Source organism: Manis javanica, chromosome 5 (assembly GCF_040802235.1).
Source record: "Manis javanica isolate MJ-LG chromosome 5, MJ_LKY, whole genome shotgun sequence".
NCBI lineage: Eukaryota > Metazoa > Chordata > Mammalia > Pholidota > Manidae > Manis > Manis javanica.
The window spans coordinates 27,236,847-27,254,179 of NC_133160.1; the positions used below are offsets into that span (position 1 = coordinate 27,236,847).

A 17,333-nucleotide genomic window follows, 5' to 3' on the forward strand; every position below is an offset into this window, starting at 1 on the left:
ACAACTGTCCCTTCTCATACTTCAGTGGCCAGGGCTAGTCAGTGACCTCACCCAATCACAAGGGGACAGGGAGGTGCCATCCTACCACAGGCCTGGAGGGCAGAGTATGGGAAATAATATGGAGAATGACGTTAACAAGAACCCCAGGCCTCCGGGGTGTCTGCCAGGAGGTGGTGGTCACCTGTGTAGGGGCGGAGGAAGCAGCTGTGTCCTGGGAGGCTGCTGCCTTGGGCCAGCTGGGACCTGCCTGGGGCCCAAGGGGGCTGGAGAGGTGGAAAGACAGCTGACAGTCCAGAGCCTGGGCTGTGATGCCAGAAGCCTCAGGTTCCACTTCTGTAAAATCAGAGCAGTATTTTCTCACCTGCAGAACTTCAATGAAGATAAACTGAAATACATGAATGGAAACGTGCCTTTACTCCCAGCAGCCTTCCACAGAAGGTGATACTTTTTGATGGAAGAGGCTTTGTCCTGCTGAGAGCCCTTTGATGAATCTGGGTAGGCAAATTGAGAGTAGGAGCTTGACAAGAAGGGGCAGGTTGGAGAGGTTTATTTTAAGACTGTTTACAAAAGAACAACATATTCCCTAAGATTTCTTTGGAGGTAACTCTATTTGGGATGACTTTGGGAGTTGATGGAGATTATGGGGGCATCCAAGCCCCTTACACCCAACCCCAGAAACTGGGAGCAGATCCACTGTTCTCTGCAACAGAAAATTTGGGGGTTCCTGTGGCAGTTCACAAGATTGGGGAGCAAAAAGGGAGGGAAGGAGCAGGAAGGCAGCATGATGGGTAGAGGCTGGCAGGTAGAGTCATCTCGGGCGGAGGGAAGGTGACAGGAGGGCACTTCAAGAATAGGCTCTGAAGCACTGATATGAAAAAGGCCCCAGCTCCTCACTCCTCAAATACTGCATAAGCTCCCTCTGCTGACAGGAGGTTCACTCCTGCACCATGGGCACCGGACATGCTGCCCTGGGTCATGCATGTCAACGCCAACTTGTGAACACTCAGGCCCTCTCTGCTTCCTTAGCGTTGGGGTGGGAAGGGAGAGTAGCAAAAGTCACGTGCTGGTAGCTGCCCAGTGAAGAAAGACGTGCTGCTGAGGCGTGGATTTACTCTGCAGAGCCCCAGTTGGTGGCATGGTTCCTCTTCTGAGCAGAGAAATGGGGGAAAGGGTGGCAGAGAGATAAACATCGGGAATTATCTCATTAATCTGCCTGGCCATGCCATTTTGCAGATAAGACAAACTGAGCCCTGGAGAGGTGGGACAACTTTCCCATAGTGACCCAGACAACCAGTGGTACAGTCAGGGTGAGGAGCCACACCCACCTTCCAAATCATCTGAGGGAAACCAGGACACAGACTGGGAAAGCCTTGCCCAAGGTCACACAGCAATTGGGCAGTAGAGCCAGGATGCAAGGCCTCCAGACCGAGGTCTCCTGTGGCTGTCGGCCTGGGAAAGCTGCCCAGCTCTTTCACCTGCTGCTGGCCGCCTGCTGGAGGAAAGCATGAGGCTGCTAGGGACAGGCAGCATGAGTGAAGAATTCCTCGGGCCCAGACATTCGGTGTTGAACTGGTCTCCCTCGCACCCTGTTCTGAAAGCCCACCCCAGCGGGACAACAGCTCTGGGGACACAAGTGCCCAAGGCAGGAAACCAGGAACCGTGCTGGACTTAGTGCACGTGTGACCTCACTTGACCCTCAGGCCGCAGGGAGATGTGCGCTCCTTCCTGTTCCTATTTTTCCAGAGAGGACCCCGAGGCGACTGAGGCCCCAGGGCTCGCACCCCGGGTGGAGGAGGCGCCTGGACAAGCGCCCACTGCTGCGTTGGGGAGGTGGCCTGGAGCCTGGATGCTTTCCCCGCCTGGGCTGGAGCTGCTCCCGCCCGATCCCGAGCAGCCTGAGAGGAAGGCCGGAACAATGGGCAGCCTCAGCGGCCGGTCCTGGGTTCCGCAGCCAGGGTGGGGCCGGCTCGCTGCCAGAGAGCCAGTGGGAAAGAGGTCCCTGCGCAGGAGACTAACAAGATTAACGACTAACATCGTTTGAGCACTTACTGTGTGCCAGGACCTGCAGTAAACGCCTTAGATGGATTATCTCATGGATCCTCACCTTACCCTCGATGATTAGCCCCATTTTACAGATGAAGAGACTGAGTGAGGCACAGAGAGTTTAAGTAAAATGTCCAAGGTGAGTAAGCGGTGGAAGCGTTATCTGAGCCTGGGCATTCGGGCTCCAGATCCTGTGCTCTTAATCACCATATATTTATATACACGTTCATGCTATATATGCTTTCTCATAATTTTCTTTTTTCACTTATATCATTGACTGTCTATGTCATAGCATAGTCCTCAGTTAACATCCTTGTTTAAAGTCCTACGATGCTGGGAAGATCTCGTCCATGTGCTCTGCCCTCACCCCATATGTCTTCCCACCAGCTGAGAGGCCTGGATTTCAAACCCTGCTGGTACTATCATTAAGATATGTTCCTCTAATTTAAATTGGTGACGACATTAGTGACACCAAGGGGTGCCAGAGGGTGCTTAAGCCCCGTCTAATATCCATCTGCAGCTTCTCTTCCACCCAAATTACACACTATCTAGATCAAATAATGTGCTTATTACACAAACGAAACTTTATAAAGACAGGCTTCCTCTCACATCCAATCAGATTGCAGCACCCAAGCCCCTCCCCCAGAGACTACAGAGACAGCCCCGCTAGTGGGTTCACGCCTGCGCTGTTCTGGGCTTTGAACACAAGGTGTAAAAACACTGGGTTTCTTAGCATCTGGTTGAGTGAAGATCCAGGGTCACGGAAGACAGGAAAGCCCAGCCTGGCCAGGTGGTGACAGCTCCAGAATCTCCAGAAGCTATGGATGGGCCAGCTGGAGCAGGTTAGAAGCGCTGGCCAGTAAATTACGTAAAATTTCCTTAATTTTACATAAGATTAAGGCCTTAGACTGGGGCCCCCAGTGACTGGGTAGGCCTGTAGGAATCTAGGACACTTATTACTTGTCTCCCACCTGAGACAGACTGGGAGACCCCAGTGCAGTGGGGGCAGGTGTGGGCTAGAGACTTGCTAAAGACACCACTACAGCTGTTGGGAAGAAATCCCTTTCCTTTGGGGGTTGCTGATGGGCTTCTCCTCCAAGAGTGACAAACCAGCTGGCGTCCCCCTTCCGAGAGCCTCTTTGGCCCTTACAAGGCCAGCTGGGAGTGCTGGATGGGAGCTAAATGTCTGAGATTTGTGTTCCGGTTTCATTCCCACCTGCGGGCTACTGCAAAGGCGTCACTCTCCCTCTCTGCGCCTCTAGTTTCCCACTCCTGCCACACCAGGGATCATCCAGGACTCTTCTCCCTGTCGGGTGCTCTTAACAATGATGCTTCCCTTGTGGGGTCACCTGAGCTGCCCAGTGGATGATCCAGTAGAATTCCCTTCTCTAAATCGTCCTTGTGCCCCCCATTATTATCTTAACGGATGGCTGTTACTTGGGGGCCACCCAGCATGCATTCCACCTTCTTAGGGTAGCAGCCACAAGTTTTCTCAGGGGAAGCCTCCCTTCTCCACCTCAGCCAGGTACAGTGGATGAAGTTGACTATACCGTGGATTCCAAGGGGAGGAGGGTGACCTGGGGACAAAGGCCTGCATTCCATTCCCTGAGCCTCCATGGAGCTGTCCAAGTGGTAGTCATGTGACCCAATTCCAGCCAACAGCAGGCCAGTGTAGGAGTGTGGAAGCATAAAACCTGGGAGGGCTTGCAGCTGGAGCTGCTGACAGCCATCCTGCCCCTACTGGGAGTGGGGCTGTCGGAAACACGATGGAGCTATGGGCCGAGAGCTGAGGGCCTGCTGCCGTAGCTTAATCTCTCCAACTCTGCTGAGCCTGAAGCCAATGCCTCCCTTTAGGCATGTTCCTTGGGCATCAATTGTGGGGCACATCCTCATTCCAGAAACATCAAGATGTGGCGGGCGGGACCAGTGTGTCAGAACTAGTTACCCTCGAGTTACTATTTCCTATGGGACAGTTAATGAGCTGATAGCAGAGGTATGACCTTGGGCAAATCACACCTTTTCACTTAAGGCAGTTTGACTTGTGTTTTCTGTTGCTCACAACCAAACTAATGTTCTGTTGGGTTTACTTGCTTCTTGACGCCATCGATTAAGATGATTTTTTTAAAGGAAAATATATTTTATAACTGCTTTTGGTGAAAAAGGATCTCCAGTGTGTCTTTAGGAAGCTGACAATAGTTTGTTTTCATTTATAAAATTGCATATCATGGTCTCCTTTGGTGATTTTTATTAACATTCTTCACATTCAGAGTTTAAACTTTCTTCGGATGAATTTGGCAATTTTTACTTGTAATTGCATTGGCTGACTGGTGACAGCTTTCTGTACACTCCAACCTATTTCCATGTGCCATCATTTTAGAAGTCACTTTAAGTGGTAGTTAGGGTTCCAATCTGAAAAAGCAATGTAAACCCTTAGAACAGTGTTGGTACATAAGAAGTGCCCAGTTCATGAGCTAGTATTGTTTTGTTTATTCTAACTACCACCCTTTGAGGTAAATATCATGATACTATTTTATGGTTTAGCACATTGAGATCAGTGACAAGGGGCATGTCCAAGGTCATTCATCTAGGAAGGAGGTAGTAGACCCCATCTGGATTCCAGCCAGAGGCTGGGCTCCTAACCCCCCCCTGTGGGATTTGGGGGTTAAGTTCTTAGACATGGGGAAGGGGAAGGTTATGCTCGCTCACCAGCCATACCCGCTGGTGAGTGGGTATTTCTTTACTTGATTTCTTTACTTGACATTTCTTTACTTGATTGTGGAATCCTGAGCCTTTGAAAACCCCCGTGAAGGAACATAAGTCCCCAGGAGGGAAAAGATTTGTCTAAAGCTGTATAGCCAGCGAGTGACAGGGCTCAGGCTGGACCCCCATTCCCTGACTCCTCACATGGTCCTCAGGCCTCACTGCCCTCTGCCGTGGGCAGTCCCTTGCAGCACTGCATACTCCAGGAAGCCCTGAGCAGCCCAGCCCACATTCCTGTGCCTTGCTCTGGCAGGGTCTCCACACTTGCTGGCATTTCAGAAATGCACTTTGCATTCAGGCCAGCCCTGAGTTTGAGTCCCTTCTGCCACTTATTAACTGTAATCCTGGGTTCATTTTCCCTTCACTGAGTCTCAGTTTCTGCACCTGTAAAATGAGCTACCAAAGCTCTTATCACAGGGTCAGTGTGAAGTTTCCAGTGAGGTCAGGGCTGAACACAGTCCGGCACCTGGCACGGAGTTCACCTTCATGCAGCAGCCATTTTTCCCTCCCCCGCCTCACCAATGCAACATACTTATTGACATTAATAATCACAAAATAAAATGAATAATAAGAATGGCCAGAAAAGAAATGCAGATAGTGGCAATTTTCTTTTATTGAACTTTGCATATAAATAATTGTGGCAGGGAAAAATAACGAACTAAACCAATGCAATATTACAGTATTAAGAAACAGTAATGAACTAATACTTTAAAGTCACATTTTTCCCCCAAAAGGAAAACACCTCATTAGAAAACACTTGCAAAAGAGTGAATCTGGGAGACTCAGAGTGGGAGTTGCACATGGAAGGACAGGGCAGTCACTCACATGCTGTTCCTGCCCTTCACACTCCATGCAGTCACCGCTTATCTCACATTTGCTGTTTAAATGCAGGCCTGTGGGGCATGGGGTGAAGTACCAACCGTGTCTGAGGCTGAGTTGAACCATTCCAAGTTGTTGACAGACTTGAAACAGATGCCTGTACTTGAGTCTGGGTGTGTTGGGAGCCAAGTGTATAATGAAATTCCCTGAATTAGGTTCTATGTAGAACATAGTGTTTATTACAGGACAGTTTTAAAATGTGCTCATGTCATATTAAAGGGTAACAGTAACGACAGTGATTCTGTAGAATATAGACCAACAAAGGAGTTTTCTGGGGGTGGAGGGGTGGGGGAAGGCAATGTAATAGTTGACTTTGGTTAGCAAATATAAAAAGCAGGCCAACTTTTAGTAGGTTCCTTATTGCTTTTGCACTCTACCCAGTCTGGAGAAGCGGCTTACCTTTTCAATCTCCTAACATTCTTTCACAGACCACAAGTTTTTACTTTTAATGAAGTTCAAAGGAATTCATTTTTTCTTCTATGGATTGTGCTTTTAGTGTTGAATTAAAAAATTCATCACCAAACTCAAGGTCACTTAAATTTACCGTTATGTTATCTTCCGTAAGTTTTATGTCCAATTGTCCTAGCACCATTTGTTAAAAAGATTTTCTCCATTGAATTGCCTTTGCTCCTTGTCAAAAATCAGTTGTCTGTATTTGTGTGTGTCTGTTTCTGGGCTCTGTATTCTGTTCCATCAGTGAATCTGTCTATTCTTTCATGAATACCATGCTGCCTTGATTACTATAGTTTCTATGGCAAGTCAGGTGGTGCCACTTTTCTCACTTTATTCTTTTTCTTCAGTATTATGTTGACCATTCTGGGTCTTTTGCCTTCTTATACACACTTAGAATCAGTTTGTCAATACCCATGAAAAAGTCTTACTGGGGTTTTGATTGGGATTGTGTTAAATTTATAGATCGAACTGGATAGAACTGATATCTTGAAAATATTGAGTCTTCCTATCCTGTACATGGACTGTCTCTCCACTTATTTATATCTTCTTTGATATTTTTCATCAGTTTTATAATTTTCCTTATGTAGATCCCATACATACTTTGTTACCTTGTGCCTAAGTATTTCATTGTTTTTGGTGCTAATGTAAACACTATTGTGTCTCTAATTTCAAATTCCAACTGTTCATTGCTGGCATACAGGAAAGCAATTAACTTTTACATATTAACTATATCCTATGACCTTGGTATAATCATGTATTAGTTCCAGGAGTTTTCAAGTGTTTGGGATTTTATACATAGGAAATCATATCATCTGTGCATAAAGATAGTTTTATTTCTTTCTTCCTAATCTGTATATCTTTCCTGTTCTTACTGCATCACCTAGGACTTCAGTACAGTGTTGAATATGAGTGAGGAGAGGGGGCATCCTTTACTTGTTTCTGGTCTTAGGGGAAAAGCATCCAGTTTCTCACCATGAAGTGTGATGCTAACTGTAGGTTTATTGTAAATGCCCTTTATCAATAAATTTGAGAATATCCCCTATTATTCCTAGGTCACTGAGAATTTTATCATGGTTGTTGGGTTGTGTCAAATGCTTTTTCTGCATCTATTGATATGATCATATATTTTTCTCCTTTAGCCTGTTGATGTGATGAATTACATCAATTGATTTTGAGCATTGAACCAGATTTTCATACCTAGAATAAATCTTACTTGGTCATGGCACATAATTCTTTTTATACATTGCTGGATTTGATTTGCAGATATTTTGTAGGATTTTTGCATCTACACTTATGAAAGGTCTGTAATATACTTTCTTATAAATGACTTAATCTGATGTTTTAGTATTAGGGTAACACAGGCCTCAGAATGAGTTAGGAAGTGACCGCTCTGCTTCTGTTTTCTGGAAGAGATTGGTATCATTTATTCCTTAAATGTTTGTTAGAATTAGTCATTGAAACGATCAATGACTAATACAAGATTATTAATTATTGATTTGATTTAATAGATATATGCCTATTTAGATGATTTATTTTTCCTTTTGTGAGTTTTGGTAGTTTGTGTCTTTGAAAGAATTGGTCCATTTCATCTGTTATCAAATTTGTGAACATAAAGCTGATCACAAAATTCCTTTATTATCCTTTCAATGTCCATTCTTCAGTAAAAATGATCCCTCCTTCATTTCTAAAACTTGTAATTTGTGTTCTCTTTTTGTCTTGGTTAACTTAGCTAGAGATTTATCAGTTTGAATGATTTTTTTTTCAAAGAACCAGTTTTGGTTTTTTTTTTTTATCTCTTGATGATTAGTGAAGTGGAGCATCTTTTCATGTGCCTGTTGGCCATTTTTATTTCTTCTTTGGGGAAATGTCTGTTTAGGTCCTCCACTCATTTTTTTTTTGAGAAGGTATCTCTCATATTTATTGATCAAATGGTTGTTAACAACAATAAAATTCTGTATAGGGGACTCAATGCACAATCATTAATCAACCCCAAGCCTAATTCTCAACAGTCTCCAATCTTCTGAAGCATAACGAACAAGTTCTTACATGGTGAACAAGTTCTTACATAGTGAATAAGTTCTTACATGGTGAACAGCGCAAGGGCAGTCATATCACAGAAACGTTTGGTTTTGATCACGTATCATGAACTATAAACAATCAAGTCAGATATGATTATTCATTTGATTTTTATACTTGATTTACATGGGAATCCCACATTTCTTAGTTTTTTGTTTTAATAAAATGCTGAAGTGGTAGGTAGATGCAAGATAAAGGTAGAAAACATAATTTTGTGCTGTAAGAGGGCAAATGTAGATGGTCAGGTCTGTGCCTATAGACTAAGTATTAATCCAAGCTAGACAAGGGCAACAAAACATCCACGGATGCAGAAGATTTCTCTCAAAATGGGGGTGAGGTTCTAAGCCTCACCTCTGTTGATCCCCAATTTCTCACCTGATGGTCCCCCTGCGACTGTGCCTGTCTTAGGTTGTTCCTCCCCTGAGCAATCTTACCCATCTATGGCTAACCAGCCATCTTCTGGGGCCATACAGGGAAATGTAAAGTTGGTAAGTGAGAGAGAAGCAGTATTCTTTGAAAAGGTTAGCTTTTTACCTCTTTGTAGATTGATGCCCGGCTTCGCCCATTTTTTAATCGGGTTATTTGTTTTTTGGGTGTTGAGATGTGTGAGCTCTTTATATATTTTGTATGTTAACCCCTTATGGGATAAGGCGTTTACAGATATATTCTCCCATACTGTAGGATGCCTTATTGTTCTACTGATGGTGTCCTTTGCCGTACAGAAATTTTTTAGTTTGATGCAGTCCCATTTGTTCATTTTTGCTTTTGTTTCCCTTGCCTGAGAAGATGTGTTCAGAAAAAAAGCTGCTCATGTTTATAGAGAATAGAATGAATTTTATGTAGTAGTGTATTAACTAGATTTATAAACATTTAAAATAAGCAGACTTACTGATGTGGACCTATATTTGTTCTCGTGCCCTCAGCCCATAATTATTAAAGGTAGTCCTATTTGCAAACGTGTTCTTATATGTATGAACACGTACCTGTCACTTCTGTAAAAACTGGCATCGTTGTGTGTACCCTTTGCTGTATCTTTCCTTAATTATTAGTACTTCATGGAAATCCCTCCTAATTGCTGAAGTCAGATTCCCCCCCTTGAGTGCTTTGGTGATGTTTGAGTGCAGGTGTATTAATTCAGCCGTTCCTATTCTGATAGCCATTCATTTTTGCCTCTATGAACAATGCTATCGCAATGATTCTTCTAGTCTTCATAGATGGTCTTCATAGATGAGCAGTTTAAGTCACTACCCACCACTCTACCCATTCCACTGAAATAAATCCTAATGAATGCCGTGAATCTTTTTTGAATGAAAAATAGAGAAATGCATGATTTAGACTGTAGAAACACCTTCCATAATCTTACCTGCCAAAGATAACTTCCATTACATTTGGAGTATATTTTTCCAAGCTCTCTTTCTATGCATGTGCCAACATACACATGCACATATTAACAGAGATGGACTTACACATTCATTTCAGCTTCTTTCAGTGGTGGTCTTTAACTGCTGACCTTAGTGGCCCTCTTCTTACCATCGGGGCCCACCCCGACAGCCAGCCCTCCTCAGTGACTCCTGTCTTGTATGTACCTCCTCCTCTTCTATCCCCTAAACTGTAGCCAATCCTCAAGTTTCAGTCCCCATATTTCCAGGTATTTGCGCTTTGTTTCTAATTGGACAGCCCTGCATCGCAGGCATCAGGCCGCTTTCCCTCTCTGCTCCCTTCTCTGGGAATGTTTCCAGCGTTGCCCTGGGTTGCCCTGGTTCTTGCTCCCGAATCTCCTTTCCTGCGGCCCTGCTCTCTCCTTTGGCCCTCGCACCGGAGCTGCGCCGGGGCACTGCTAGGTTGGACGCTCTTGGCCCTCGTCAGCCCTCCTCCTCCTCCTGTCTGCATCTTGCACTGAGGCATTTCATGAGGCCCTTCAGCCTGCTCAGACTCCCTGGTGAAAGATAAGGTTCTCCATTCTGCTTCCACTTCTCTTTTCCCTCTTCTCTTTCACTAGGCCTTCCCCCGCTGCCGGGAGCTCTGTGTCAAGCCCAGCTGGCTCATTCGCTCTGTCCCCTGAGCGCGTCTGGGCTTGACTCTTTCCTGCCGTCCCCTGCCATCCTAGAGTGCCCTCTCCATGCTTGCCGGTGGGACTCGCTGAGGAGGTACATGGACACTCCAATAATACTAACCAGATCCTGACTTCCTTCTCATATGGAGGTGCCACTGTCCTAGGAGCATGCCCTCCCTAGAGCAGAGCTCTGCGGCATGGACCTCTCCCGCTGCTGTGAGCAGGGTTCTGCCAGCTCTCCCAAAGTACTCCTGTCCCCAGGGGTATTGGAGGACAGGTGAGGATGTTTGTACTGTCATGCCCCATCATACAGCATGTGTTTAAAACCTTTCAATACGTGCCTGCCCCAGTACCTTGTTTTCCTAATCTGAATATAGTTGGACTACCACATGGCCTCGAAGCTGCTTCTAATTCTGTAAAACCTGTGGTCTTTTAGGAAGCCTCTGGCATTAAGCCAGGAGTATAGTAACTGGAGAAGCCCCAGGGCTTCAGCAGGACACCTTCACTCCATCAGAGGAAAGGAGTCTCACAGGTGTAAGGTTGGAAAAAGCTCCCTGCTGGTGAAGCCCCTGGGGAAAGGGGATGCTCATCAAATGCATTCTGGGTGTCCATGGGTATGTGGCAGCACTCCCCACCCCCACCTTGACCCTGACTTCTTTTCCACCCCCTTGTGACCGGGCTAGGTAAGCCTCCCACATGATCCTTACAAAACTGGAGTTAAAACAACTATGATTCCCTATTCTAGGTCAAAAATCAGTGTCTTCTGAAGACTTGAGAGAGAGCCCTCAACGTCAAAAGGTAAGAAAATTGCCTGAGTTGATGACGGGAGGAAACATTCTGGAGCTACCCAATTGCTCATCAGCATAGAAGTCTATTGGCTCTCAGTCTCTGTGCCAGGGGTTGCATATTGCCATGTTTACCACACCATGTAGGTAACTTAAGTGTGCCATGCAGCAGGCTGGTTTTTCCTTTTAAAACACTGCATTGGCCAAATGCAATGAGTCTGAGGCTACCAATTTGCAGTCTCTACATGGACTATACTTAATTCATCCAGCCAAGTTGTGATAATGGTGGGGTGGGCTGTACAAATTACCATCCAGCCAGATAAGTATCTAGTGTCTATGACATGCTTGGGGCTGCCAAATATAGAAATAATTAGTATAAATTAAATTAGGATTAAATTAAGATAAACATGCCATTGCCTTCAGAGAGTTCTCTCTGAGGCTGGGAGCTTCCCAGGAGCTGTCATTTATGGTGCAACTCCAGTTTGCTGGGGCTTCACCTGTGTTCGGGTGTCATCTAGGGCTCACCACAACCCTGCAAGGTGGGTACTGTGGATTTTGTTTTGCAGATGAGCAAACTTGTGGCTCAGACAAGTGATGTGATATGCTCAAGATGAATTAGCTAGGAAGTTGAGAGCTAGGCAGAATGCTAACCCAGAGCTCTGGGACTCAGCAGCATGGGTTTCCCATCACATCTTGCTGTCTACACGTATGGACAGACATGCACAAGTATGTATGTGTGGCAGATAGAAACAAAGAGTTTGGGAGCATGCAGGTGATAGTGAGGACTCTCACCTGATACTTAATGGAAAAGCTCCTTGAAGGAGGTGCCATATGAGCTAGACTTTGAAGAATGGGTAGGAGTTCACCTCTGGGGGAGACGGTCTGTATTAGGGGGAACAACGTGAGTAAAGTGGAATGTTTGCTGTGTCCAGGATGGTGGAGAGCAGCTGTTGTCCATGGGCCATGGTGTGTGCATTGCAACTGGAAAGACATGCCAGGGCTGTGTAGCAAAGGGCTTTGCATGCCTAGCTCAGGAGGTGGGGTGCAGGGATCCCCTGGAATGTGTCAGAGCCAGGGTAATCAGATTTGCCTTTCAGAAAGAGGGCTGGTGCCAGTGTTGGGAGGTGGATGGAAGGGAAGGCCAAACTCTTGTCCCAGTTAGGGGAGGTCATTATGCTTGTCCCAGCAGCAGGCCAGGGTTTGGAGTAGGGCAGGGATTTGGGAGAGGAGGTTTTAGACATGAGAGATGGATCACAGAATCAATAGGAGCGGCAGTAGGAATGCGTAGGGGGAAGAGGGAAGAGAAACAGATGGTGCTGAGATTTCTAAGCCCAGGGGCCCACATGGATGATGAGACCACTAATTAGCTCATCTGTTGGGCTCCATGAAGGCAGGGCTCCGCTCTGTTCACTGCTGTGTCCACAGTGCCTGGTGCTCAGCAAGTGTGTATAGACCATGAGGGATTCAATGACTGTTCATGGGAAGCTGAGCACCTTTTCTCTTTTGGTGGAGTTGGGGTGGAGGAGTGAGCAACACTCAGTGGTTATCCCATCGTCCACCCCTGGAGTCTTTTGAGGGAGGCAGCCTTTGAAGACCTGAGCTTTTAGTGACTTAAAGCATTGTGCTAAGTCAGGTGTCGGGGCTGTGGAGACATTGCTGAGGGCTGGAGGGGTGGGAAGGCTACATGGGGGATGCGGGGCGGTGAGCAGGAGGAGGAAGCAGAGAGCCCCTGACGGGGGTGCTTGGGGGGGGATCTGTGTGAGCTTTGGTGGGTGCACAGATGATCAGATCTGACCCAGGGGTATCTGGGCTGGTCAGGATGAAATCAACCTGGCTGGGAAGATGAAGCTGGATTCTTTGGGGTCTTGAATTCTGAGCACTGGAGATCTGAAAAAATATAGTTACTGAACTGAAGCACCTTATAAATTAGAGTCCTTTTAAGTGTGAGGTGGGACTTTAGCCGTGTCCACTAACCTGGCTGAGCCTCAGTTGTGACTTCTGTTAAATGGGAAGAGGAGTTAACTCTCCAAAGGAAGGAGAATCAGTTTAGATCTTCCTTCGTCTTTCCAGGTCTAAAAGTGATAAAGACTTACGTGTTTGCATCAGTAAGCAACGCTCTATAATACAACATGCTCTGACCTTCCCCAAAGAGTCTCTCTTTTAGTAAGATGTGCTTTAAAATGTTCAGTTCAGGAAACCAACCCTCTCAGTCCCTGGTTCTTGTAGTCATATTTGTTCTACATGTCCACCACCAGGAGTGCAAGGAGGTTCTTAGCTCCCGGACACCATCCGTCATTCTTAGCCAGAAGTCTGAGTTCCAAGAAGAGTCCCAGCTGTTTACCCATCTGCACCTGGCTGAAATGGAGAAGGTGTTTGAGGACGACATTCACTCTCCTGCAGGTAAAGCTGCACTGGAGGTTTAGTCTCTGTGGCTTCTGTGCAGCGGGTGACCCAGTACCCTGGGTGTGTGGGCGGTTTAGATGTGGCAAGTAGTTTTTCTCCTGGTGACTCCTTTAAAACTTTCTATTGTTATGTAAGTATCATAAGCATATTGGAGGCTATATCCTCCTTAGGAGGATACCCCTAATCCCAATACCCACATGTAACCACTACCATCATTTCAGTATATTTTCTTCCAAATGATTTCATATGTCTGATTTATTATCTATTGCTGCCTAACAATATTCCCACAAACTTAGTGGCTTGAACCAACACACATTTATTATATGACAGTTCCAGTAGGTGAGGAGTCTGGGCTCAGCTTCTCTGGCTCCTTTGCTTAGGGTCTCACTAGGCTGTAGTCACTGTGTCATTTGGGACTTGACTGGGGAAGGATCCGCTTCTGAGTGCACTCAGGTTGTTGGAAGACTTCAGTTCCTGGCAGCTGCGGGCTGATGGCTGCTGTTTCTTCTTGGCTATTGGCTGGAGACTGCTTTCAGCTCCTAGAGCTGCCCACAGTTCTTGGTCACACGGGACTCAGCAACATAGCTAATTTCAAGGCTCAAACTAGCTAGGGAAATGGAAACTCCAGCAAGATGTGGTGTGCTTCAATCTTATAATGTGATCATGTACACATAATTCCATATATCCTGTCACCTTTCCCATATTCTGTTGGTTAGAAGCAAGTCAGAATTTCTGCCACATTCAAGGGGAGGGGATCACAGAGGCGCTGAACACCACGAGATAGACACCACTGGGTTACCTTAAGTCACTGCCACAGTGTGGCATCTTGCTGCACTGATGGACAGTGACTGCATTGGGGTATGTATGGGTGGGGACTTGATAATATGGCTAAATGTAGTAATCACATTGTTTTTTCATGTGAAACCTTCACAAGAGTGTATATCAATAATACCTTAATAAAAAAGTAATTAAAAATAAAGATGCCAGAGTCACTACTTGTCTTCACTGTACTACACTGTCTTCCCCATGATGCCCCAGCCACACCATGTACTAATCCTAATACCCCTCAATCCCCTTCTCCCTCCCTCCGCACCCACCCTCTCACATCCCTCCCCTATCCCTCCCCTTTGGTAACTGCTAGTCCCTTTTTGGAGTCTGTGAGTCTGCTGCTGTTTTGTTCCTCCTTTGTTTCGCTTCCTTGTTATTCTCCACAAAGGAGGGAAATCATTTGTTACTTGTCTTTCTCTGCCTGGCTTATTTCACTGAGCATAATACCCTCTACCTCCATCCATGGTGTTGCAAATGGTAGGATTTGTTTTCTTCTTATGGCTGAACAGTATTCCATTGTGTATATGTACCACATCTTTATCCATTCATCTACTGATGGACACTTAGGATGCTTCCATATCTTGACTATCATAAAAAGTGCTGTAGTAAACATAGGGGTGCATATGTCTTTTTGAATCTGAGAACTTGGTTTCTTTGGGTAAATTCCTAGGAGTGGAATTCCTGGGTCAAATGGTATTTCTATTTTTAATTTTTTGAGGAACCTCCATATTGCTTTCCACAATGGTTGAACTGATTTAAATTCCCACCAGCAGCGTAGGAGGGTCTCCTTCCCCTGCATCTTCACCAGCATTTGTTGTTCCTTGTCTTTTTGATGTTGGCCATCCTAACTGGTGTGAGGTGTTATCTCACTGTGGTTTTAATTTGCATTTCCCTGATAAGTAGCAGTGTGGCACATCTTCTCATATGCCTGTTGGCCATCTAAATTTCTTCATTGGAGAAGTGTCTGTTCAGATCTTCTGCCCATTTTTTAATCAGTTGTTTGCTTTTTGGGTGTTGAGGCATGTGAGTTCTTTATATATTTTCGATGTTAACCCCTTGTCAGACATGTCATTTCTGAATATATTCTCCCATACTATAGAATGCCTTTTTGTTCTACTGATGGTGTCCTTTGCTGTACAGAAGATTGTCAGTTTGATGTAGTCCTATTTGTTCATTTTTGCTTTTGTTTCCCTTGCCCAAGGAGATGCATTCAGGAAAAAGTTGCTCATGTTTATATTCAAGACATTTTGGGTATGTTTTCTTCTAAGAGTTTTATGGTTTCATGACTTACATTCAGGTCTTTGGTCCATTTTGAATTTACTTTTGTGTATGGGGTTAGACAATAATCCAGTTTTATTCTCTTACATGTGGCTGTCCAGTTTTGCCAACACCAGTTGTTGAAGAGGCTGCCATTTCCCCATTGTATGTCCATGGCTTCTTTATCAAATATTAATTGACCATATATGTTTGGGTTTATATCTGGACTCTCTAGTCTGTTCTTTTGATCTATGGGTTTCTTCTTGTGCCAGTACCAAATTGTCTTGATAACTGTGGGTTTGTAGTAGAGTTTATAGTCAGGGAGCATAATCCCCCCCAGCTTTATTCTTCTTTCTTAGGGTTGCTTTGGCTATTCACGGTCTTTTGTGGTTCCATATGAATTTTATAACTGTTTGCTTTAGTTCACTGAAAAATGCCATTGGTATTTTGGTAGGGATTGCATTGAATCTGTAGATTGCTTTAGGCATGATGGCCATTTTGACAATATTAATTCTTCCTATCCATGAGCACGGGATGCATTTCCATTTATTGATATCTTCTTTAATGACTCTCATGAGTGTCCTGTAGTTTTCAGGGTATAGGTCTTTCACTTCCTTGGTTAGGATTATTCCTAGGTATTTTTTTAATGTAATTGTGAATGGGATTATTTTCTTGATTTGTGTTTCTGCAAGTTCATCATTAGTATATAGGAATGCAACAGATTTCTGTTTATTAATTTTGTATCGTGCAACATTGCTGAATTCAGTTATTCTATTAGTTTTTGGGTGGATTCTTTCAGGTTTTCTACGTACAATATCATGTCATCTGCAAGCAGTGACAGTTTAACTTCTTCCCTATCATTCTGGATGCTTTTTATTTCTTTGTGTTGTCAGATTGCCATGGCTAGGACCTCCGGAGCTATGCTGAATAAAAGTGGGGAGAGTGGGCGTGCTTGCCTTGTTCACAATCTCAAATGAAAAGCTTGCGGCTTCTTGTTGTGAAGTGTCATGTTGGCTGTGGGTTTGTCATATATGGCCTATATTATGTTGAGGTAGTTGCCCTCTATACCCATTTTGTTGAGAGTTTTTATCATGAATGAATGTTGAATTTTGTTGAATGCTTTTTCTGCATTTATGGAAATGATCATGTGGTTTTGGTCCTTCTTTTTGTTGATGTGGTGGGTGATGTTGACGGATTTTCAAATATTGTACCATCCTTGCATTCCTGGAGTAAGTCCTACTTGATCATGAAGAATGATCTTTTTGATGTATTTTTGAATTTGATTTGGTAGTATTTTGTTGAGCATTTTTGCATGTATGTTAATCAGGGATATAGGTCTCCAGTGTTTTTTGTGTGTGCGATGTCTTTGCTTGGTTTTGGTATTAGTGTTGTTGGCCTCATAGAATGAGTTTGAAAGCATTCCCCCTCCTCTTCTTTTTTGGAAAACTTTAAGGAGGATAGGTATTAGGTCTTCAATAAATGTTTGATAAAATTCAGCATTGAAGCCATCTGGTCCAGGGATTTTGTTCTTAGGTAGTTTTTTGATTGCTAGTTGAATTTTGTTGCTGGTAATTGGTCTGTTCAGATTTTCTATTTCTTCCTGGGTCAGCTTTGGAAGATTGTATTGTTCTAGAAAGTTGTCCATTTCTCCTAGGTTATCCAGTTTGTTAGCATATAGTTTTTCATAGTATTCTCTAATAATTCTTTGTATTTCTGTGGTGTCTGTACTGATTTTCCTTTCCTATTTCTGATACTGTTTGTGTGTGTAGACTCTCTTTTTTTCTTGATAAGTCTGG

At 44.6% G+C, this 17,333-nt stretch overlaps 1 long non-coding RNA gene across 6 annotated transcripts in view; it reads left to right on the forward strand.

Moving 5' to 3' along the window:
- Positions 1-17,333, forward strand: part of LOC140849517 (uncharacterized) — a 32,368-nt gene that overhangs the window by 10,280 nt on the left and 4,755 nt on the right. For 2 of the 6 annotated variants that reach the window (XR_012131482.1, XR_012131483.1), the window contains exons 1-3: positions 1,778-2,182; positions 11,010-11,062; positions 13,305-13,449. This is a non-coding gene — a long non-coding RNA (uncharacterized lncRNA). Of the gene's footprint in view, positions 1-1,775; positions 2,183-10,413; positions 10,542-11,009; positions 11,063-13,304; positions 13,450-17,333 lie in introns of those variants that run through there. The other 4 variants (XR_012131481.1, XR_012131479.1, XR_012131478.1 and 1 more) reach the window with 4 other exon arrangements.